We start from the raw sequence: 24,453 nt of genomic DNA, 5'->3' as shown, positions 1-24,453 counted from the left end.
CCCTTTGCTCAGCCTGTGTCCTCTGAAGTCATCCTTCCCACAGAAACCTTGGGAATTGCAGTTAGAGGCCCTGAGCTAGTGCCCAGCCTGGTGCCACAGGGCGACTGCCAGCACCAATCCCGCAGGAAGCACCCCTGCCCTGTGCCCCCGCTAATCCCTGTGTCACTAATATTCAGCTCCAGGAGGCAGAGAGCAGGTGGCTGGTAAACTGTAGAGGCCAGTGCACACCTGCTTTCATTCCCCCCCTTGCTCTGGCTAAGCCATCTTCCTCGTCACCGAGGAGATGATAATATGCTGTGACTGACTCAGGCAGGACCCCTGGGAGGAAAGAACATCCCCAAGGTTGCTAGGCAGGTAATCCGCTTTCCCTTCAGGAAAGTGGCAATATCAGCTGCTATGAGTAGAGCAAAGGCAGCCTTCCCCTTGCCCTGCCTCTGCCCCGCGCCCCTGGGTGAGGGGAGCCAGGGTGGGGGAGCAAGGAGCCCTCCCCAGTCCCATCCTCAAAGAGTGATTCATCCTCCTGGACCTGGCCTACAGTATACGTTCCCTGCTAAGATAATATTTGTCGTGACGTCTATTACTGTTGTCAACTTTGGGGGAACATGGAGGGGAGGAATACGCCGACTGGGGTCCATCACGATGGCCCCCAGGGAGCGGTACCTTTTGGCTAACTTTATCATGTATCCTGGGGTTACAAGGGGATGGCCAACATGATGGTGCTTATTTGGGGCTTGGGCTGTACAGGGTGACCTGCGGGCCACCAAGAGGTGGGGCCCAGGGCCTCCTTTCAAGCCCCTTGCCTGGTGAGACTGGGGAGGCCCCACCTCAACACGTGTCTATGAGTTAACATTTTACAGTGAACTCTGGACTAAACCCAGATGACCTCAATTCCAGGACTGGCTCTGCTCTTCGACAGCTGCATGTGTGGGCAAATCTTACCTCTCTGGGCCTCAGGTCCTCCATCTGCAAAATGGGCATGATGATGCCTGCTGCCCTGCTTACCTCACAGTCCCCACCCATCAAGATGAAATAAGCAATGACTATAAGCTGCAAGGCACTATGTACCCGAGGTACCAGTGAATTTCAGCCTCACCGAGAAGAGGGAGTCAGGGACAAGAGGAGGCGCTGTGGCTAAGCCTGAGGGAACAGGAGGCCAGACCCAGGCTGGCCAATCTCTGAGAACATGAACCCAGACAGAAAGAGGTGGACCAGGGAGCCTGCGGGAGCCAAGCATGCAGGGCAGACACAGCGCTCTGGTCAGTCTGGGCTGGCAGACAGTTCAGCAGAGAAGACTGGCTGTCAGCAGGCATATGAAGGGTGGGAGGAAAGATGCATGAGGAGATGGTCAGAATGAAAAAGGAATTTAGTCCCAAACTCAGAAGAGCCCCGCCTTGCTCACTGAGCACCTTGGGGCTGGGGAGAAGCACCCCCAAGCTCCCAGGACCTCCAGCATCTTATTAACATACATGTCACACTCAGGGGACAGCCTTCCCTTTCTGACCAGGGGCCCCAGGGGAGTGACCCACTCTGGGCAAGACACTCTGTGTCAGACTGAACGTGAGGTCTCCTCCTGCTAAGGTGAGGCTCGAAGCCCCGAGCGCTTTTTTTTTTTTTTTTTTTGCTGCACCACCCAGCTTGCAGGATCTTAGTTCCCCAACCAGGGATTGAACCCAGGCCCTCGGCAGTGAAAGTGCAGAGTCCTAACCACTGGACCGCCAGGAAATTCCCTCAGAGCTCTTTCTACAACACCCCGTTCTTGGCTCTGCCAAGCTGGGTCAAACATCTGTACCCTTTACAAATTGGAGGTGACGGGTGAACTGAGGCCAAAATTGTGCTATTCATCTCTCTGTACCTGAAACTGGCACCACCATCCTGGGCATTCTCTTCCAAGGGAGAAGACACAGGGGCTCAACCCTCCCCAGCAGGAAATACAACGTAATCCAGAAAGCACAGCAGCCCTAGAGCTACATCCTTATCTAGGCCCCAGCAGGAAACAGCACAGAGGAGGGCGAGCATCTAGGAAGCTGAGATGACAGGGGAGACGGGGAGGGGATGGAGGCAGCACCAGGGCAGAAGCGGGCAGACTTGAGCCAATGCCTCCTCTCTTTACTGGGACCTGGTTGAACGCACACTGAGTGAATGTCTCCCTCGTCTCAGACAGATGGCCCCGGGCCACCACGAGGAAGGGACCATTTGCCATAACCTGCCTGTGTCTACTCTTTGTCTTACAGTCCAAAGGGATGAATGACTTTGTGGATGGGCAACCGGGGCACGGGGGCTCCTCCCTAAAAGACACCACTTACTACTGGAGAGAACCTCAGCCTGCAAGTCAGATGACCTGGGTTCTGGACTCAGTTCTTCCACCTACTGGTTTGAGGAGATTGGGCATATTTCTCAACCTCCACTTCCTGATCTGTAAATGGAATGACTCTGATTCTAAGTCCCATTCTACACGCTAGCATTGTTTTTAACAAGGTAAATGAATACATGGCAATAAATCCTTATAAGTTTGTCTACAGTGGTGATTCTGACATGCACACCTAGCTCTGCCTGTTGCCTCAATACACGAAGTCTTTGGAATGGATGACAACCCCATTTTCCTTTGGGGAGTCATCTCTCCCCAAATTTCCATCCCTGTGCCTGGCCAATCAGAGCACCAAATGCAGCCAGCCACGTACTTGATCCAAGGGTGGGCAAGGACCCTGATTCCAAGTGAACCCAGGACTCCCGTGGCAGTCCTGGGATGGGATTCTGAGAAGACGGAGGCCTGCACTGCTGACAGGCACCTTCTACCACATGGGAACTGAGAATGGTGTCACAATGGAGAAGGGCGGGGTGAGATGGAGTTGAGTCCCTTATCTTCCCTGCAAGTGGCCAGGCATTCCCTCAGGTATGAGTCAACGGATTCCCTTTTATCAAAGCGCTCCGAGTTGGATTCTTGGCTGCTGTAATTGAAGAAGTCCAACTGATACAATCTTGCACACATGTACAGCCATTTTCCATTTCATTTAAAGGAATTTTTAAAAGCCGCTACAGTATCGCTTGCCATCTGGTGCAGAAGGGTTGCCCTGAACCTGGCCTTGATAGGTCAACCCAGCTCAGAGCCCCATGGACCCACAGGAACAGAAGTGATTCTGGGATTCCCATCAGTGACTCATTCCTGGCCAGGACCCACACCCTCCTCCAGCCGGGGACACTGCCCAGCTGTACAGAGAGCGAGAGAGCCACTGACATGCGTGGCCTTTCTGGGTGGCCCGGGGTCAGCACTGCCCACAGCCAGAGTCCCCACACCACAAGCAAGACTGGAGGGGAGGGTGCTGCCCGGCTGGGCCCTGAACCGGTCAGGGAAAGAAAAGATGACCCTGGACATGGAACGCAACAGAGAGTCAGGACCCTAGGTTCCATTCCTTGTCTGGCAATGATTTTGGGAGGAACCCTTTCCAAACCTGTTTCTCAACCTGTTAAGAGTCATGTCTGGCTTTTCAAATGATGCCGGACACTCCCCTGAACTCCAGACACATCTATCCCACTCATTTCTGGAAGCCGCCCCTTTGATGACATACCTTAGAGGCACCCAAAAGTACCTCAAACTCACCCTGCTCCAAATCACACTCACGCATGCTCTAAGCCCCCCAGACTGGACTCCCTTCTGTATTCCCAGTGTCTGGAAAGGAACATCATCCAGCCAACCCTGAAACCTGGGAGTCATCTCTGTCCCTTCCTTCCTTCAACCTCCTGCAGCCAACCTCTTATAAAGTCCACCTGTTTACGACCTAAATCTCTCAGCTTTCTACCTTCCTCCACGTCTGCCACCAACACTCTATCCAAGGAACTGTCACCCTCCACCAATAGTAGCCCTGTAACTGCTAAAGCCCCAGATCTACTCAAGGGACGCCCCCCTCCAATTCATTCTCCAGAGAAAGGCCAAAGTTATCTTTCCAAATGCAAGTTCCATCAGATCCCCATTTCCACTCCTCCCAGCAAAACACCCAGCCCTCCCAAAGCTCTGGGGCAAAGGTGGGACTCCCTTAAGACCCCATGGTCCCAGGTCTGGCTGGCTGAGTGGCAGGTTAACCCTGAGACCAAAATGGACCAGGCAGGTCTGGGAGTCATTGCTCAGCCCAGAGCCCTGGCCGCACCCTGGAGTACATCCCACTCCCAGGTCAGGCTCAGAACAGCTCAGTCTTGCCAGGACTGACCCTCCCCCAGTACAGACTTCATCTAACCACAGATGGGAACGGGAGCTGGAGGCCAAGCAGGGGAAGCCCAGCTGGGCTGAAGCCAGGGGCTGTGTATATCAGAAAGTCGAGAAGACAGAGCAGGGCCACGATAGCCTGTCAGTATCTGTGGCGCAGGCTGAGAGAAGGCAGCTGTCGGCAGGATAAAACTCAAGAAGCCTATCTCTCCCCTCTTATCAGAATGACCCTTGGCAGCCTCACAGCCTGTGGAGAACAAACACTCATTAACAACCCTTCCCATACTTCCAGCACAATCGTGTGCAACCAGCCCAGCCCTGGGAAAACCCAGGTCTTCCCCCCGCCCCGCCCCCACCAGGGTGGTTCTTGGGGCCCATCTCTTGGCCAGACCTCTCCATCCTGCTTCTCCTTCTTGAGCAATGAAATGTTATGCTCTGCTCAAACTGGTCTCCTCGGGGCCAGTGGTCCCTGCCCATTCAGTTCAGTCCTTCGCATCATGTTATGTGTGGTCTTTGCCTCACCATCTTCCATCTCTCCTCTACTAAGAAGCTCTACCCAGCCCCCTTCCAGGCGTGTTCTCAACTCCTTGCAGACCCGCCAGGAGTCTGTGCTGCCGATCTGGAGTCCTCCATGATCAGCCTGTCATCCAACCTCCCATGCTGGCTTTGGGGAAAAAATCTTGCTAGAGCAGAGTTAGGGTATAAGGAGGTGAGGGGACAGGGAGCAGAAAGAAACAGGAAGCCTATAAACAGTCACCCCCAAGGCCTAACCAGTATAGGCCAGTATAGGAAGGGAAGAATGCAATGAGAGACCAGTTGGGTTTTTCTGCCTGAACCCAGGACAGAGGCAGAGCGAGGGTTGGGAGGTGGGGACGAGGACAATGGGAGGCACGGGGACAGCTCCCTTGGCTGCAGGAGCCCAAGTTCTCCAGAGAGATGCCGGAGCAGGCTGGCTGCTGTTCAGTACACCCAAGCGGGTTAGCAGAAAGGTCAAAGCGATTCCCATGGACGTCTGCACTGCATGGTGGCATCCTGGGCCCCAGCACTATCTCCTCACTCACTCAGGACGTTCCTCTGTCAGGCCTACCAGACGATTTGAGAGCAAATCCCTGAACAGGTCTTTAAATTCTTTATTTACAGATGAGAACTCTGGGGCCCAGAGAGGGGCAGCGACCTGCCCTGGGTCACACAGCACCAAACCCCCTGCAGGTAAGTAAGACAGTGAGAATCCTGTATACACCCAGCCAGACTGGGCCCTGGACTATGAAAATCATCGGGGTCCCCTGACCAAACAAACTGCTTCCTCTCTGGAAGAGCCAAATAGCCCTACCCTGAGGCTCTCATTCAGGCCAGGCCCCCACCCTGGCCACAGTGGCAGACATCAGAGGGTCTGCTGGCTCCTCTTCCTGTTTTGCGCGGGATGAATGGCAGGGTAGGCCCACAGATCCAGGATGGGCAGGAATTGCTGGGATGGTGGGTGGGCAGCATGGGTGGAAGAAGACACCTTGTGAAATATCTCAACCAGGTGTAAAGAGGGGTGGGGAATCTTCTGTGTTAATCACAGGAAATGCCACTTGAGAGATCTGAACTCACATTTATCCACTGCTGCTTTAGGGCCAAGCCTGAATTGCTTTTCAGGCACTGAGGAACTCCCTTCATCCATCAGCTGCCACTGTGGCCTTGGGCTGGACCTCCCTGACATAAACTGCTTACCCTGCTCCCGTTTCATAGCATCTTCCTCTCTAAGGGAGTGCCAACATTGGCTCCCCTACACTGGAAGAGCCTGAACGGGGTTCCATGCCTCTCCAAACCCCCTTCGGGCTTTCCCATCTCCCTCTACCCGTGGTATCTGGGGTCTCCTCCTGAGCCATGCTGGAGGCCCCAGGAATCAGCCAGAAGCTACACAGGAGTGGGTTCAGGGAAATACAAAGCCCTCTGGGACAGGATGGAACAGAGAGAAGGCCAACCCCTGGAAACCCCCTTGTGGCCGCCTCGGACTCAGACGGTTCCCTAGGAAACCCAAGGGACACAGGAACTGGAAGCTCAGGGGCTCTCACCCCTCCCTGCCTTCCCGCACAGCCTCAGTCCCTCCGGCTGCTGTCTGTTCCACTGGCTTGGCCAGAGGCCTCAGCACCAGGCCACAGAGACTTTTGTTTCCTCCTCACTCTGGTTCCAGTTTACCATCAGTATCAAATGAGGTGTTTTGTTTTCAGCTGAACTTGGGTGAGAATGAGGGTTGGAGAGAACTCCACTGACAGGTCAGGGGAGAGTCCCTTGTAAACCCAAAGGGGCCCTTCCCACCAGAAAGGAAGGAGGTGGTAACTATGCATGGTGACATGTTAACTAATTTGTAGACATTTCACAGTGTATACAAATATGGAATCATTATGTTGCACACTAGAAACTGACATAAGGTTATATGTCAATTACATTTCAATAAAAAAAAAAGGGAAGGAAGGAGTAGGAGTGAAGGAGCAGAGTGGGGCTGTGGGAGGTGACATGAGTGGGGAGGGGGAATTCCCACTCCGCCGCCCCAGTTCCCTCCCTTGTGCCTCTTCCTACAACCCACCTCTCAACTTCCCCTCTCACTACCCACTCCAGCCCCTCTGAATGAATTCCCTTCAGCCACACTAACAACTTGTTGATTCTTCCTCACCAGAACGGCTCCCTCTAGACCAATTAGCTATTCGCATTTGTTGCCGATTTTCTTCCTCAGAAGGCTTGAGACCTGCTCAAGCTGGGAGGCTGTTGCCTGCCTGCTGTGCTAGGACTTTACAGTGGAAGGATTCGGAGAGAAAGGGTGAGGGCTGCTCCCTGGGGTCCCTGGGTCATGCCCCAACACCTCAGGGTCTCCTGCCCTCCCTCGATCCCCCTTTCAGGAGCAGGATGGGCCTCAGGCCTCAAGTGCACAGAAGCGGGGCTGCTTTCTGTGTCCCTCTGGTATGCTTCCCTCCCTGATCCTGGAGAGGAAGAGAAGGAGAAAAAAGGAAAAAGGATGCTAATGGGCAAAGGTGATAATCTAGCAAGAGATGAGCAACAGAGGACTACAGGCCAGAGAACAGTGCCCCTCCAGGGAGGAGACCCGTGTGCTGCCGGCTTCCCTCCCACGTCAGCAGCCAGTGGGGGGATGTCGGTCAACCTCTTTCCCTCTCTGGACTTCCTCATTTGCAGAGTCACATCCCCTTGAAGGAAGAAGCCATTTGAGGATGTTTTTCAACAACTGATAGCAGAACTGTTTGTTTTGTTTTAATGTTATTATTTCACAAATACAAATTTAGCACTGACATCAAAATAAAGAAAGGTTACATTTTTCTCTAGATTTCTCTTGTCCCTGGTTCACCTTACCGTCCATGGTGGAATGCACTGCATTCATAGGTGACAAAATAGCACATATATTTGAATGCTAACAGCTCTGAGGGGAACAGTCCTCTTCACCCCAGGAAGATGACCTTCCCTCTGAGAATCTGTGGAGATAAGTACTCTTCAGCACTGCCCCTCCTGCCTCACCCCAGAGAGGACCCTGTCCCCTCCCTCCCGTTCCTGTAGGAGGAAACTTCCCCAGTTCTCAGCTAGAAAGTTGGGGTGGCCCAAAGCCCAGCCTACGCCCTGGGGCCTTAGGAGAGATCTGCAATGGCAACATGAAAGCGTGTTGACAATATGCTGTATAATGATTTATGAATAAGCACCAAGAAGTGCTCTAGAATGGCTGCTTAGGGAAACACACGGGCGTCCCTGGTGAGCCCGGCCTAACTGGAGGAAAAGCCTGTTGTCCCCAGATAGCAGGCAAAGTTCAGACCCTCTCCTTGCAAAATGTCATTTGGAGATGTTTGCCCTAATAGTTAGTGAGGACTTGTTAACACCCATTCTGAGCAGAAAGGGAGGAAAATCTAAAACCTAAGTCACCAGAGAGCTGGGCCAGGTCCTTTAGTTGGTAAGGGCTCAGGTACTGGGAACACGTGGTGGGGGAATGTGGGGCATGGGAACTGAGAGTGGGGAAGGGGAAGGAGGAGGAAGAAGGCCACGCAGGTGGAACTGCGGAGACAGAAGAGATGTAGGCATGTTGAGCGTGGACAACAAAGCCCCAGCTGCTTTCAGGATGTACTGGGCCCCCCACCTCCTCAGGGCTGAGGCCCCAAACCTCAGGCAGCATGGAGTCAGGAGTAGTGAGCTCACCAGGGTTCCGTGTGTGCTGTGAGCATCCTGCGTGCAGCTCCTCCAAAGCAAAGACACATCATCTCCTGCAAACTCTTTCTCCTCCTGACTGCCCCATTTCAGCCAAAGGAACCAACCTCATCACCCAAGCAATGAAGTGTCAAACCCTAGCCAATGAAGTGTCTGTTCCAGAGAATATCTACTTTCACAATTCTCTAGAATCAGTCCCTTCTTTTCCATTTCTACTGCCAAGTTCCAGCCTTCATTACATCTCACCTGGACCCTATCTAGTTTTCCGTTTCCTCCCTCCCTTCTTTTCTTGTCCCCTTATGACCCAGCCATACCCTGCTGCCAGCCTGCCCTCTGCCTGCTCAGAAACCTTTCAGAACCAAGCCCTCCCTTTGCTGTCTGCCGATTCGAGTGCTCGCTGACCACCTTGCTGGACTGATCTATTGCTGTGTCCACTGCCACTTCTTCCGGGGACTTCAGCTTTTGGATACAGTCTGGGGGGACTGCCTACCATGCCACCAGCCCTTCCCTGGCCAGGGAAGAAACATGGCCCAGCCTGGGCCAAAGAGACATATCCTCCCTGGGATACAACTCCCAAGCTGTGGTGACAAAATTACAGAGCACAGCTGGAACAGATTTATCCTGGCAACAGTGGTACCCTGAAGAGGCTGGCCTTTGGCTCCTGCCTTACCCACTCCAAGACCCTGGAGGGGACGTGGGTCCTGAGTCATCCCTCAGATTCTAGGAGTTCCCATAGCTCTCCAATGAAGTCCTTTCCTGCCAAAATCAGCCAAGCTGTTGCTTGTAACCAAACAGGATCTTCTCACTGCTTTTTTTTTTTTTTTTTTTTTTTTTTTTTTGCGGTACGCGGGCCTCTCACTGTTGCGGCCTCTCCCGTTGCGGAGCACAGGTTCCGGACGCGCAGACTCAGCGGCCACGGCTCACGGGCCCAGCCGCTCCACGGCACGTGGGATCCTCCCGGACCGGGGCGCGAACCCGCATCCCCTGCATAGGCAGGCGGACTCTCAACCACTGCGCCACCAGGGAAGCCCTCACTGCTTTTTGAAATACCTCTCCTATGCTCCAACCAAAAGGGAAAACTCCCTAAAAGTGCCATGATGGCCTCTCTCTGCACCTGTTGGCCTGCACACTCTCCAGCCTGTAGGCACTGCTGGAACTCTACCTGCCCCTTCAGGGCCCAACCCAAAGGCCTCTTCTGAACCCTCTAGGTGGATGACTTCCGCCTCCTTTAAACCCACAAGTCGCTGGCTGCCCCTTCTGCCTTCCACTGTGGACACCAGTGTACTTGTCTTATCCCCCTCCCCGCGGACAGTGACTTGGTCATTCCCTCCTCCACAACACCCGGCATAGTTCCAGGCTCAGTAAAATTCACCAGGCTCTGGGGGCAGACAACCCGGAGGACAATGACAGGTTTTCTGGGCAAGACGGACAGTGAGCGACAAAGCACAGGGTGTGCTGTCAGTAAGGCCCGAGTCTGCCTTCCGTATTCTCCACTTACCAGCTGTCTGAGCTTGGGCAAGTCTCGTGAGTTCTGCAAGGCTCAGTGCTTCGTCTATGAAAGAGCGACAATAATGCCGACTCCACAACACTGCTGTGAGGATCTGAGGAGCGGGCATGCGAGAGCATCTAACCCGGTGACTGGTGAGGAGTAAGCGCTCAGGGAACAGCAGCCGTTATTCCAGCTACTCACAGCGACTGCTTTAGCAGGTGCTCCATCAGAGCGTTGGAATCAGGAGCGCTGGGCCTGCTGTGTGAGCCACAGTGCAGCTCTCTGTTTCTCAGTAACCCCGCCTGTGTCTACATCTGCCTCATCAACCTCCTAAAGAAGAACAGGTGGAAAATGCTTGGCAAAGTAAAAGCACAATGTAAGGGGTTCCTCCTGTTTTTCTAAATTTCAGAGATTCCCAGGCACCCTGTCCAGTGTGCAGCATGGCCAGCACCCCCGCCTGCTCGTTCTGAGGGACAGGGCAGATGAGGGCCGGGTTTGGCGTCTGCTTCTCCATGTCCACGCGGCCACCTCTCTTCCAAAGCCCTGGGGCCTAAATGTCCTGCTTTTGCGGGGCCTTCTTTCAAAGAGCCATAGGGCAGTGGCTGCTATGTGGTTACAGGGGGACTGGGAGCTCAGGTCCCACAAGTCACTCCTACCATCAACCTAGCCAACACTGGGCAGCATGAGAATGGAAGGAAAAGGCTAATCCAGGGCAGCTGCCAGAACAAGCCTGGGTGCGGAAGCAAGGTAGGAGGAAATCTCTCTTAAGACTTTACATCTGGGGGCTTCCCTGGTGGCGCAGTGGTTAAGAACCCTCCTGCCAGTGCAGGGGACACGGGTTCGAGTCCTGGTCCAGGAAGATCCCACATGCCGCGGGGCAACTAAGCCCGTGCGCCACAACTACTGAGCCTGTGCTCTAGAGCCTGCGAGCCACAACTACTGAGCCCGTGTGCCACAACTACTGAGGCCCACGCGCCTAGAGCCCGTGCTCTGCAACAAGAGAAGCCACCGCAATGAGAAGCCCGCGCACCGCAACGAAGAGTTGCCCCCGCTAGCCTCAACTAGAGAAAGCCCACGTGCAGCAACGAAGACCCAATGCAGCCAAATAAGTAAATAAATAAATTTATTTTAAAAAAGAAAAACAAAAAGACTTTACATCTGCCTGGATTAATCACCCAAGCAACTGTCATGGCCCCAAACCAGTGGTTCTCAAGTGTTATGGCCAAGACACCGGGCAGAAATCAAATCAAATCAAATCCTAGGCCCCACCCAGACTGCCTGAACCAGAAAACTCTGGGAGCAGGGCCCAGCCAGCTGTGCTGACACAGCTCTCCAGGGGGATTCTGATGTCTGATCAAGTATGAGAGATCCTGCCCTTTAACTGCAAGACTCTCCACTTTAACTCAAATTACTGAACACCTACTATGCGCCAAGGACCAAGCCAGGTGGTGATATTTCATAAATGAGGACACGTCTGAAGAACTTCCATAGTTTAATGGTGGTCAAAATCAAGTACACAAATACACAAGGCAGGATGGGGTATAGAACAAAGCAACGGAATCAGCTTCCCATCCGTCTCACCAGACTCCACCCCTCAGATCTTCTCTTGCCATGACCGGGGGAAAAAGAGAACTCCAGTTCTGGGAAACCGGTCCCCCCATGCTTCTATTTCGGACACCTCATAATTGCAGGTAGTTTTCTGAAGAAGAGTGATCCTCACCCTGAGGCATGTTTCAGGTCCAGAGGTTTGGCTCATGGGGAAATAGCCCATGGAGCCATACCTAGTGGTTCTTAGCAACTTGGAAATTGGCACTATCTAGGGTTTGGGCTCAGAAAGTTCCTAGAGATCTGTGAGCATGCTACAGCACATCACAACACCGCATTCCCCTGCAGGGTCACTCCCTCAGGTCCCTGGCAAGCTCGCACGTGAGTGCAGATGCAGACATAAACACGCACACAGACAGTTGGCCCCCTGGCCTCCCTTCCTCCATTCTCAAGTTACAAGGTTAAAGGCGTCCTATTCACAGCCAAGGGGGAGGGATGAGAGAGGGGTGCTGAAGCAGAGAACCATCTGGTTCAGATCAAGATTGCTCATTCAGGACCCCAGCGGAACTCCCAGAGCCTGCCTTCCTGATGGCTCATAGATTTCCCTCCCTCCCCCAACTTCCCACTGGGAAACTGAAGACTGGGCTAGGAAGGGGTGACCCATGGGCAAACATGCCGAAGGAAGACAAAAAACTGAAAACAAAAAACTGAAAACAAAAAACTGAATTATACACACAAGTCTGTGCCACCTCTCTGAGCCCTGGCTCCGTCTTTCCTTCAAATCCTGAAAACCACGACTAAACTTGAGATCACCACCTACAGTCACTGCATCTTCCTCCACAAATTGCTCAGGGAACCTAGCAGGCATCCTTCCCTGAACCGGCAAGCCCCCCCAAAGTTAGCAGCAGAAGCAAGATGAGACTTAGGGGTGTGGTCTCCCAGACTCCTCTTACACCGCCATCTCCACCAATGTAGGAGGTTCCCTCCATCTCAGGGGGATGCTGGAGTCCATCAGGCATAATAAAAGAAAGGGATGACCAACCAGCTTCCAGACAACTGTCCCAAAGACAAGGTGGGAGTGTGCGTTACTGGCTAGGATTGACTCACCCAGGGACCCCAGAGTGCCCTGAACACCCCCTCGGCAGCTTTGGTTTAAAGAGGCTGCCACTCCCTTTCCACCACCAGCCCCTCTCTCTCCCCTTTCTCCCCAACACCACCTTAGACTCTGTTCTGCAGTGCTTTATAAAGCACTGTAGAGTAAGATGCAGGATGGGAGATGGATGCAGTTGGCAAGAAATAAAAATCAAAAGGCTAACTTGAGTAAACGAGCAATAGGTGCGTGACCCTACAGGCAGAGTAGGCCAGAAGTGAAATACAGGAAGGAGGTGGGGGAAACAGAAGTGGGAGAAAGCCAAAGGGGAGACTAAAGTGAGCTCAGCCCAGAGCTGCAGCAGGGAGCTGGAAAGTTTGGTCCCGTCACCTAGGAATGACTGGAGGGAAGAAATGACTCTTCCATGCCAACACATGGGCTCAGACCAGCCCCACAGGACTGGGGCATGGACTTGGCCAAGTTCCTGGTTTACGCCAAGCCTCAGTTTCTCCAAAGTGGGAAGGAGGTCAAGCTGTTAGGTCTCATCAGAGAGAACTGGGCCATTGTGGGTGGCTAGGGGGCAGTGACAGGTAGGGGAAAGAGGAGAGAGGTGCTGATGGTGCAGACATCCTTCGGCCAACAGGAGCGGGGCAGGGGTCTCTCAGTAGTGCACAGGCCAGGAGCGCGCGCGGGGCTTGGCGGCGCGAACTAGGCAGTGGACTGAAGTCGGGACTGGGGCACGGAGCGCTTCCCAGGGCTGGGGCTGGGGGCTGCCACCAAGGAGTGGAACAGCCACGCGTGGGAGAGGCTGGAGGTGCAGAAGCAGAAGGAAAGGAAAGGGGGTTGAGGCCAATGTAAGCGGAACCCCGCCCCACGGGGGAGCCCAGCGCCCCGACCCAGGGGAAGTTGCCGGGGTGGACCGGGCGGGTGTGGGCCGCTGGCCGAGCCAGCTGCCCGCGCAGAGGGGGTTCGGGGCAGAGAGGGGCCCGGGGCGCCCCACATCCCGCCCGCCCTCATCCCGCCCGCGCACCTCAGTCAGCGCCGAGCGCCGCGCGGGCCATACTCGCCGCTCCTGCTGCCGCCTCCGCCCGTGCAGAGAAAGCCGCCGCCGCCGCCAGCGTTTGGACCCGTTATCTCCGCGGCTCCCCAGTCCGCCCGCAGCGGGCCAGTCCCGCCCTTGCCCGCCGTGCCCTCCCCAAGCGAGCAACCGAGCCGCCGCCGCCGCCTCAGCCCGGCCCTTCCCCCCACCCCAGCCCGGCTGGAAGGGAAGGGTGGGGGCAGGGGGGCAACTGCCCCCTCCCCATTCACATCCTCCCGGTCTGTCCCCTCCCACCTCCTCCTTCATGCCCCTGGGCATGCTGGGATATGGAGTCCAGCCTGCGCCGGGCCGCTGGGGGTGTCCGGCATCCAGAACTACTACTCCCAGAAGATAGCGCGTGAGCCTTAGGGCTTGTAGGCTTTGTAGTTTCGCCAAGGCTCAGGGATTCTACCGCGCAAGAGGGGAGAGGGGGATGGGAGATCTCCGTTCCCAGAAGGCCGGATTCGCGATGGTGGAAATAGGATGTGGGGTCTGCGATACCCCGGACCCGGGTTGAATACCTGGATCTCAAGGGAGATGCAAAGTAGCCGAGGATGCCTGTCAGACACGGCTGTGGTCAGCTGCAGCCGAGCGGGACTAGAGGGGAAGCCTCTGGCCCGAGAACCGCGCCCCGGGTACCGTTCCCATTTGCGCTCGCAAAGAGCCTTGACCTGAGGCTAGCTTGGCTTTGTGCCTCGGCTCCGCAAGCTGGAGCTGCGGTGGGGCCGCTGCGCACAGGCGGGAGAAGAGAGAACACCAGGAGCCACGTGGGCGTGTGGTTTTCCCGACTTGGGAAAAAGGGGCCGAGTGTCTGTGGGTTTCCTGGAGTGCTCACCCCCTGGGGCACCTTGTCATTCCAGTCTCACTCTCTGGTTGGTGCCCTTATCTCCCAACTGTTTAGGGCAAAGTGCACACATTTTAAATATTTTTCCATGTCTTCTCTCAGCACGTGCTTCCCCCAATTTCCAAACCTACCTCAATCTTAATGAAGCTCCAGGTTGCCCTCCAAGTTTCATCCCCTCTGGCAGAGGGGAGGCCTGTAAGCCAGTGGTTCTCTAACTGGCTGGCGTCTATCAGATTCTCCTGGAGAGTTTGTTCAAACACAGCTGACCCATACCCCCAGTTGCTGTTTCTTTAACTCCACGGTGGACCTGAGAGTTTGCGTTTCTAACAAGTTCCCAGGTGATGCTGGTTTGGGGAACCACTTTGAGAACTGCTGCTATTGGCATTTGTTGGCTAGAGTTCTGGCACTGTCCTTCAAGGATGGGCCGGCTGTGGAATAATATTAGCCTCTGAAGAACCAGGCTATAGAAAGCGGGGTCTCAGGCTAGTTTACCACAAAAATGCTCTTTTTAATTTAAATAAATAAATCAGCTCATTCAGTAAAAGGAAAATACTACATGGGCCTGAAAGGTGTTCCAGACCTTAGCCCTTAGCATTCTCTCCAAAGCTGGGAAAGTTTTCTGTTTCAAAGAGGGACAGGTGGGGTATACCAGCAGGGTATACCCTGCTGCCCCAAGCTCTGGGTGCAAGCCAGGGGTTGAAATCTCAAACCTATAGAATAGGGTCAGCTCAGTGGTATCCTCTGCTTCTGGGTGTATGATGACCTATAACCGGCCAGACTGAGAGGTGGGGAGGTGGATTCCTGACTTGTCAGGTAGCAGAGAGTGACTCTCACACCTACCCAGGTAGACCCTACTTACCACATGATGTTCTGGGAGCTACAAACCTCAGAAGTGGGAACTTGGTGACCTTCACCCTCAGGCATGATCTCAGACTCTTTCAGATGTGAGACGACAAATGTTCTCTGCTCCACCAAACTCTAGCCAGGCTCCTCTGGGCCCTCTTCTCCAATAGGCCTCAACCTTGGCCTATAAAAACTACACTCTTGGGACTTCCCTTGTGGTCCAGTGGTTAAGACTCCGAGCTTCTGCAGGGGGCACGGGTTAAATCCCTGTCGGGGAAATAAGATCCTGCATGCCGCGAGGGGCGGCCAAAAAAAAAAAAAAAAAAAAACCCACAAACAAAACCTACACTCTCAACACAAATAATTTTATCCACCCTCCTCCGCCCACATTAAAAGACTTAAACCCAATAACATAGTTTCTAACACCTCAAGGCCACATCCCTAGGATGACCCTAACCCCCTTTAAACTGCCTGCCCAAGAAAGCTCCAGAATTTACTGTTTGTTCTAGACAACACCTGTAATAAGCTCCCCACCACCACTCCTTTCTTAGAGCATATACTAAAAAGGGCTTACAACTGTGACTTCTTCCTGTCCCTTTGAGGTGTATATCAGATGTATATGTATTATGTGTCTTTCTCAAGGACCTGAAAGCCATTCCCTTGAAATGTAATCGTTGGAATGGATAGGGCCTCTGTCTCCCAGTCTCTGTGGGTGGGTGGAGTCCTAACTTCAATAATTGCCAGCTAACAAATTCAGCTGGCCTAATCAGCATTTACACTGACCAACCCTTTGTAATTTTTCACTTCCCTGACTCTACGGAGCCCCTGTTCACCTCCCTCCATACTCCCTCATTCTCCCTTAAAAAGGCCCAGTCACCTCTGTGCAAATTGAAGTTGCAATATACTATTGTGATAGTATATTGGTTAAAATCTGTCCTTACTACTTTAACTAGTGCCCGGCCTTGTTTATCTTTGACAAAGCGGGTATGCGCTATGAGTTCTCGGGCCCCAGGCTCTAGCCTTCCTCCCATCCACCAAGGGCCAAAGGGCAAGTTATTGCTAGGTCCTTGAGCAAGTAGCCAAGAGGCCACCAGAGGCATTGGGCCCTAACTAATGTTGACGCTGGAATGCTTTTCTGTCTTTTTTTTTGGTGTGTGTGTGTGTGTCCCCGTCACAGACCGTAGAGGGGCTAAGTAATCCACATGCAACCCCATGCTCTGCACCTAAAACCAGCTGCCAGGCCCTTCCTGTAAGGGCTTTGCCTCTGTACCCGAGTCACATGCAATGGCAACATTCCCTCACAGGCAGAAGGTAATTAGCCTTTTTGAATTTACATCCATCTCCCAAAGCTCTGTTAGCAGATTACCCAGGCAGAATTAAGATGTCCTTTCGTGGGCAAGACAGACAGACCCTCTCTATCCCTCAACTCCAACAGGAAGCCCCATCATCACCCTTGACTACCTCCCAGTTAGATGTCAAATCGGTTTTTACCCATTTCCCCTTGCCAGTTGTGTTTTCCTATCCTCTCCACCCATCCAAATTCTGCCTGACTCTCCAAAGTCTACCTTGAGTTTTCCTTCTTCCACAAGGTTCTTCCCAACTGCCTCAGCCGCACAGCCACCAGTGAACATCACCCCTCGGGTAGCACTTGAATTTGCCTCATTCTCTTAAAAGCCTACCTTTGTTGGTGAGCATCCAGAGCAAGGAAAGCAGTGGAACAGGAAGTGAACATGGTGGATGTGAGCACCGGGCTTTGGAGGCAGACAGCTACTAAGTAGCAAGGTGCAAAGTGGAGCTGGCTCCCTCCCTCCCTGGCTTTCTGTTTGACCCATTTGGCAGCTCCCACCCTAATGGCCTGTGTGACCCAGAGCAAGGTACACAGTTCTGTGTTGTGTTAGTTTCAAGTGTACAGCAAAGTGATTCCGTTATGGATATATATGTATTCTTTTTCAGATTCTTTTCCATTATAGGTTATTACAAGATATTGAGTATAGTTCCCTGTGTTACATAGTAGGTCCTTGTTGTTTACCTATTTTATATACAGTAGTGTGTATGTGTTAATCCCAAACTCCTAATTTATAATTTATAAAACGGTTTTTAAAAGTTTAGTCAGATCGCTACCTCATACCTAGCTAAAAACCAAAACCACAACAAGGGCTTCCCTGGTGGCGCAGTGGTTAAGAATCTGCTTGCCAATTCAGGGGACACGGGTTCGAGCCCTGGCCCGGGAAGAGCCCACATGCCTTGGAGCAACTAAGCCCGTGCACCACAACTACAGCCCGTGAGCCACAACTACTGAGGCCCGTGCGCCTAGAGCCCATGCTCCGCAACAAGAGAAGCCTCGCAATGAGAAGCCCGCACAGAGCAATGAAGGGTAGCCCCTGCTCACCGCAACTAGAGAAAGCCTGCATGCAGCGATGAAGACTCAACACAGCCAAAAATAAATAAATAAATAAGTTTATTAAAAAAAAAAACCACACACAACAAAAACCAAATCAAAAGGAAAATGGAAGAAAATTTTGCAATTTATATCAGGGTAAAAGGCTAATACAGGGCTTCTCTGGTGGTGCAGTGGTTGAGAGTCCGCCTGCCGATGCAGGGGACACGGGTTTGTGCCCCGGTCCGGGAGGATCCCACATGCTGCGGAGCGGCTGGGCCCGTGAGCCATGGCCGCTGAGCCTGCGCGTCCGGAGCCTGTGCTCCACAACGGGAGAGGCCACAACAGCGAGAGGCCCGCGTACCGCAAAAAAAAAATAAAAGGCTAATACAAAGTGCTCTGTAAATCAGTAAGAAGATGACCAAGGAACAACAGGAAATGTGAAAAGAATATAAACGGACAGTTCACAGAGAAGGAAACACAAATGGCTGTGGCGTGAAAAGATGCAAAGCTTCACTCTTTTTTATGTTTTACTGTTGTTGTTTTTGGCCACACCTTGTGGCATGCGAGATCTTAGTTTCCCTGGTACCTGTGCCCCCTACAGTGGAAGTGCATAGTCTTGCCACCGGACCACCAGGGAAGTCTGCTTCACTCTTTTTTAAACAATTGTGCTAAAATACACATAAAACTTACCATCTTAACCATTTTTAAGTGTACAGTTCCGTGACATTAAGTACATTCATATTGTTGTACAACAAACACTACCATTTATCTTCAGAACTTTTTGGTTTTCCCAAACTGAAACTATGTACCCATTAAAGGATAACTCCCCACGTTTTCCTCTCCTCCCAGCCTCTGACAACCAGCAGTCTAGTTTCTGTCTCTATGAATTTGACTACCAAGGCATGTAAGTATGAAGACAATATTTGTCCTTTTGTGTCTGGCTTATTTCACTTAGCATAATGTTCTCAGTGTTCATCCATGTTGTGGCATGCGTCAGGATTTCCTTCTTTTTTTAGGCTGAATAATATTCTATTGTATGTGTATACCACATTTTATCCATTCATCTATTAACGGACACTTAGGTTGCTTCCATCTTTTGGCTATTGTGAACAATGATGCTATGAACATGGGTTCACAAATATCTCTTTGAGTTCCTGTTTTCAATTCTTTTGGATATATTCCATAAGTGAAATTCCTGGATCATATGATAATTCTGTCTTTAATTTTTTGATGAACCACAATGTCTTCCACAGCGGCTGTACCATTTTACATTCCCACCAACAGTATACAAGTGTTCCAATTTCTCCACATTCTAACCAACACTTATTTTCTCAGAGCTTCACTCTTTTTTTTTTTTTTTTTTTGCGGTACGCGGGCCTCTCACTGCTGTGGCCTCTCCCTTTGCGGAGCACAGGCTCCGGACGCGCAGGCCCAGCGGCCATGGCTCACGGGCCCAGCCGCTCCACGGCATGCGGGATCCTCCCAGACCGGGGCGCGAACCCGGTTCCCCTGCATCGGCAGGCGGACGCGCAACCACTGCGCCACCAGGGAAGCCCAGAGCTTCACTCTTAATAAAAGAAATGCAAATTAAAACCACACGGAGATATCATTTTTCACCTATCAGATTGGCAAAGATCAAAAAGCTTGATAGCTATCTTGGCAAGTGTGTGGGGAACAAGGATTCTCCAGCCACTGCCAACGTGGCTGGAAATCCATACAGCCTCTATGAAAATAGACTTGGTAATATCTTCAAATTGCACATGAACACACAATTTGACCTAGTAAGTTCTAGGAAGATATCCTATCCACACATGTTCTTAGTTACATATAGAAATGGATATCTGTTATAGCATTGTAAGAGCAAAGATTAAAAATGATCTAAATGTTGATGATCCAGATAAAAGATTAAATGAATGGAACTGGGGAAGCTTCAACTGATGGTGTCTTTTGTTATCATTACTTCACTAGATAACAGTCTATTGGAGAGCAGAGGACCGGCTTTTGTAGGTCCAAACAGACCTTCCAGAAATGTTGATTAAATTAATTATTTCTTAGCTTCTGGCAGAACTAAATTGGCAGATAGCTCAGGGAGGTAAAGTGGTTGGTCCAAGGTCTTCCATAGAATATGTACTTCCTATTCCTATGTGTGTACTACCTATTCCTATGTGTGTACTACCTATTCCTATGTGCATGCCTATGTGGAAAGCACACTGGCTGGCACTGTGAAAATTACTGATATAGAAGACTTAGACCCTATCTTCTTGGAGCTTGAAACCTAGTAAAGCACTCTGACAGACATTAAAAGTGTTAAACTTTTTTTACTGTCCTTTCAGTTATATCAATGCAGACCATTGGTCTGGTGTACAAAGTAAGACCCAGCTCAGAGAAACAGTTTCTCAAAAGTTATACAAAAAGGCAGAAGAAGAGTGCTGATTAAAACAGGAGTCATAGGACTTCCCTGGTGGTCCAGTGGTTAAGATTCCGCGCTTCCGCTGCACGGGGGTCGGGTTCGTTCCCTGGTTGGGGAGCTAAGATCCCGCATGCCCCGCGGCTTGGCCAAAACCAAAAGTCATCCCCTCAAAACAAACAAACAAAAACCCCCCCAAAATAAAAACATTTCCACCAATGTTTCATGCGCTGGGTCAGCCTTCTACATTATAGGTCCTGTGAGATGCTCTCAAAAAAGGATTCCCTAACCTGTTTGTGAAATGCTTTACAGGTTAGCCTAGAGGTTCCCCATGCATATAGGTATTTCTTTCCTTAGCTGTGTCCACTGAGAAGGCCTGGGAACAGTTGACACCCCATTAGCAACAAGCACACTGAGCTTGTTGTGGTTGTTTTTTTAAATTGAGGTGAAATTCACATAACATAAAATTAACCATTTTAAAGCATACAATTCAGTGTATTTAATACATTCACAATGTTTTGTAACCAGTACCTCTATCTAGTTCCAAAACATTTTTATCATCCCAAGAGAAAACTCTGTCCCCATTAAGCGATCACCCCCCATTCTTCCCATCAGTCCCTGGCAACCATTAATCTGTTTTCTGTCTCTATGGATTTAACTATTCCGGACATTTCATATAAATGGAATCATACAATATGTAGTTATTTGTGTTTGAGTTATTTCATTTTACATACTGTTTTCAAAACTCATCCATGTTGCAGTCTGTATTAGTATTTCATTCTTTTTATGGCTGAATAATATTCCATTGTTTTTGTTTATCCAGTATATTGGTTTAAAAGTTGTGGGAAGAAAATAAACCTGTCTACCTTTGTTTAATGGATCTGTACCTCCTCTGCAGCAACACTTGTTAACATCCTATAGCAGCACCTTTTGAAAAATACTGCATAAGATATTTGGCAGAGGCAAATCAGGCATTGGGGAAGATGGGCCACTTAATTATAAAGTACACTTATTAGCTCTCCAGAAAGGGTTAACTATTTGGTAATCCTATCAGGTCTGGGTTTTGATTATTTAAAACCATACCAGGGGACTTCCCTGGTGGTGCAGTGGTTAAGGATCTGCCTGCCAATGCAGGGGCCACGGGTTCGTGCCCTGGTCCGGGAAGATCCCACATGCCGCGAAGCAACTAAGCCCATGCGCCACAACTATTGAGCCTGCGCTCTAGAGCCCGCGAGCCACAACTACTGAGCCCACGCGCCACAACTACTGAAGCCCGTGCGCCTAGAGCCCGTGCTCCGCAACAAGAGAAGCCACGGCAATGAGAAGCTCGTGCACCGCAACTAGAGAAAGCCCGCGCACAGCAAAGACCCAACACAGCCAAAATAAATAAATAAATAAATTTATAAAACCATACCAGGGACTTCCCTGGCGGTCCAGTGGTTAGGACTCTGCACTTCCACTGTAGGGGGCACAGGTTCGATCCCTGGTTGGGGAACTAAGATCCTGCAAGCTGTGTGGTATGGCAAAAAATAAAAGCAAACAAACAAAAACATATCAGCTGCTTCAACTGCTCCTTGGAAGACCCAGTAGGAGAATTTAATATCCTCTCCCCATTTTCTTCATCCAGTTCCCATCTCTTTGCCAGTCCCCTGGCAGTAAATACTCTTGGTTATATACCTTTACAGGGATGGTTGCACCCATTCCCCTGCTGTTGTGAGTGATGGTTGCTAATGTCTCATAGATGCACCCTTCTCTGAAGAACTGGTATCAGTCCCTGTGAGCTGCTTTGCCTGGAGATGCCCTCCTTTCCCTACCTCCCCTTGGCCCGCCCACAGCCCATGAATGACTGATGTGGGGTAAAAAGTGCAGCTCCCTTGCTTCTAAGAGGGATAAACCTTGTGACATGTTTTATGCTCCAGAGCTTCCCAGAGGATCAGACTGAGGCTAGACTTAGCTGAACCGACATCTTTGCTTGGCTTCTTCCCCTGCCCTATCCTGCCTCCCTCACTGCCCTAAAAGATCATTTGCACAAGATTCCCTTTCTCAGGCTCTGAGAACTCAACCTAAGGCATCTAGGGAACTCAACCTAAGATATCCCTGTGGGTAGTCCTGGCTCCCAGAGGGATTTCCTGCTACCAGCAGCCTCATATCTCATGCAGGGTCCTGCAGATTGTACCTCCTCCAAGAAGCCTTCCAGACTTGCACCCTTACATTTTGGCAGAATGATTGTTTAATAAGGAAGTTGGATGCCTACTCTGTGCCAGATCCTTTATATGCATTGGCTCATTGAATCCTCCCAACAACCTGGTTAGGCAAATACTACTGTATTCTTACTGAGGAAGAAAGCTGAGCTCAAAGAATTTGAGTGGTTTGCTCACACTGTCAGAAAGTGATGAGAACTGGGGAGGAGTTGTCTGATTCCAAACCCTGTATTTAACCACTAGAATCTACCCTATATTATAGCATCAGAATGTTTTTTCATGGCTCTGTCTACCCCAGACCGTGGGGTGGAGAGCTACATGTGTCTGCTCTTTTGTGTCTGCTGCTGAGGGCTTTATCTTATTAAAAAGCCTTCTGTGAGTATCTTTGCTAGTGGCCTTGGAGCCACTCCCTACCCGGCCAGCATGCCCGCCCTAGTGGGTGGGGTGAAGCCCTCGGCCTCTGAGCTCCTCGGAGCTGTTTTCCTTGAGCCCCCGCCACGCTGCAGCTGCAGGCATCCCCGCCTTCCACTCCACTGCAGAGCGGGGATTTGCGTTGCTGAGAACAGCAGCAGTGGGAGGCAGCTCATCTCTTCCCTGGAGGCCTGCTGGGTTCACAGTAGGAGAGAGCAGGTGCTGAAGTGGGGGAAGGAGGATGAGACCTGGGCCAAGTGAAGAGGGGGGATGACTCTAGTGGGAGAAGACTGAGAGAAGGAGAGAGATTTGGGGGAGGAGGCAGGGTAGTAGGAGCTGAGCAGGGGACTGCTCTTTATTCATTCCTTCATTCAACAAATTGCTGGGAACTCCCTGGAGGGCGAGTGGTTAGGAATCCACGCTTTCACTGCCGAGGACCCGAGGTCCGGGGTTGATCCCTGGCTGGGGAACTAGGATGCGGCAAGCCGTGTGGTGCGGCCGAAAAAACCCAAAAAACAGAAAAACAAACAATACAAACCCAAGTTGTTTTAAACACCTACAATGTCCTAGGCACGTTCTAGTGACTGAGGATACAATAGTGAACAAACCATTGATCCACCTTTAAGGAGTCCACATGGGAATAACAACAATCATCATAATAATGGTTAATATTTTTGGAGCATTTACTATGGAGTCAAGAATTTATTTATCTTATCCTCATAAGAATCTTAGGCATTTGACACTATTATTACCCCCATTTTACAGATAAAGACAAGGAGGCAGAATAGCCAAGTGACTGGCCAAGGTTACACAGAGTTAGAGCAGAATCCCTCATCTTCTCTGAGACTGACCGCTTGGGCCTTGCAGGCTCCCTATTAAGGACACTAGATTTGGCAAGTATATTCTCATAAGAAAAATTCAAACAATACAAATAAAGCTCAAGTTCTCCTTGCCTATCCCCATCCCTGGCAGTCTCCACCTCAGAGTGTGCTCCCTCCAGTTCGGTTCCCATCCACATGTACTACAGGTCCGCATACATTATTTCTGACATGAGTAGATTCCCATACATAATGTTCTTTGTTAACAAAGTGTCTTGAACACTTTTCCCTATTGTACATGTAGATCTAGCTCATTATTTCTAACTGCTGCATAATATTCCATTGCATGGATGTGCCTAGTTTATTTTCCCAGTACCCTGGAGAGAGAGTTTCCAGTTTTCCGCTATTACGAACAATGCTGCCATTCATAACTTTTCCAAAAAAGCCACAGATCTTTTTCCCACTACAGAGTTGAAAAGTTTCTACCCGAAGGACCCACGTAATGAACCCGCAAAAGCATGGCCAATTGCCAATCCAACGGTAGTCGCTTACGCTCAAACGACACCTGTGGGGTTTTTCCTCCGGGTTTGATTTGTGTCTCTTCGGGGAAACGCGGCGGCACCACGCCCCAGGCCAGGGGGTTAAACAAACGAACAAAACACAAACCTGGAACCCCGAGTCTCAGAAAACGAGTTTTGTCTTTAAAACGCACTGATTCCTCTGGGAGTTGTAGTTTTGCTGCCCAGCGAGCCGCCTTCTCCCCTCACCTCACTTCTCGAAGGGAAGAATCACTGCCCTTTAGGAAAGCGCTGCCCTGACCATCTCCGCTGGCCTAGGCGATAGCTCTGAGCTGGGCTTTTGCGGAGGACAAGCCAGGGCGGGCGGAGGGCTGAAACTACATTTCCCAGGGTGCGCCGCGAAGGCACGCACAGCCCCGCGTTAAAGATCCCGCTGTGCCGAGAGCCGGCGG

At 51.2% G+C, this 24,453-nt stretch overlaps 1 protein-coding gene and 1 long non-coding RNA gene across 2 annotated transcripts in view; both read right to left on the bottom strand.

The window, feature by feature from the left end:
- ST3GAL2 (ST3 beta-galactoside alpha-2,3-sialyltransferase 2) overlaps nucleotides 1–13,708 on the bottom strand; it is a 43,408-nt gene extending 29,700 nt beyond the window's left edge. Inside the window, exon 1 of the mRNA XM_007102566.4 lies at nucleotides 13,532–13,708. The gene's annotated coding sequence lies outside the window, so the exon portion shown is untranslated. The remainder of the gene's footprint in view (nucleotides 1–13,531) is intronic.
- A 1,786-nt stretch (nucleotides 13,709–15,494) lies between these two features.
- On the bottom strand, nucleotides 15,495–24,328 carry LOC129391412 (uncharacterized). The gene is made up of 3 exons (XR_008615476.1): nucleotides 24,150–24,328; nucleotides 21,468–21,563; nucleotides 15,495–15,533 (listed from the first exon to the last, which is right to left on the bottom strand). It is a non-coding gene; the product is annotated as an uncharacterized lncRNA (long non-coding RNA).
- Nucleotides 24,329–24,453: the final 125 nt, after the last annotated feature.

The sequence above is a fragment of the Physeter macrocephalus genome, chromosome 17, assembly GCF_002837175.3.
Source record: "Physeter macrocephalus isolate SW-GA chromosome 17, ASM283717v5, whole genome shotgun sequence".
Classification (NCBI taxonomy): Eukaryota; Metazoa; Chordata; class Mammalia; order Artiodactyla; family Physeteridae; genus Physeter; species Physeter macrocephalus.
This window is presented reverse-complemented; position numbering and strand designations above follow the sequence as displayed.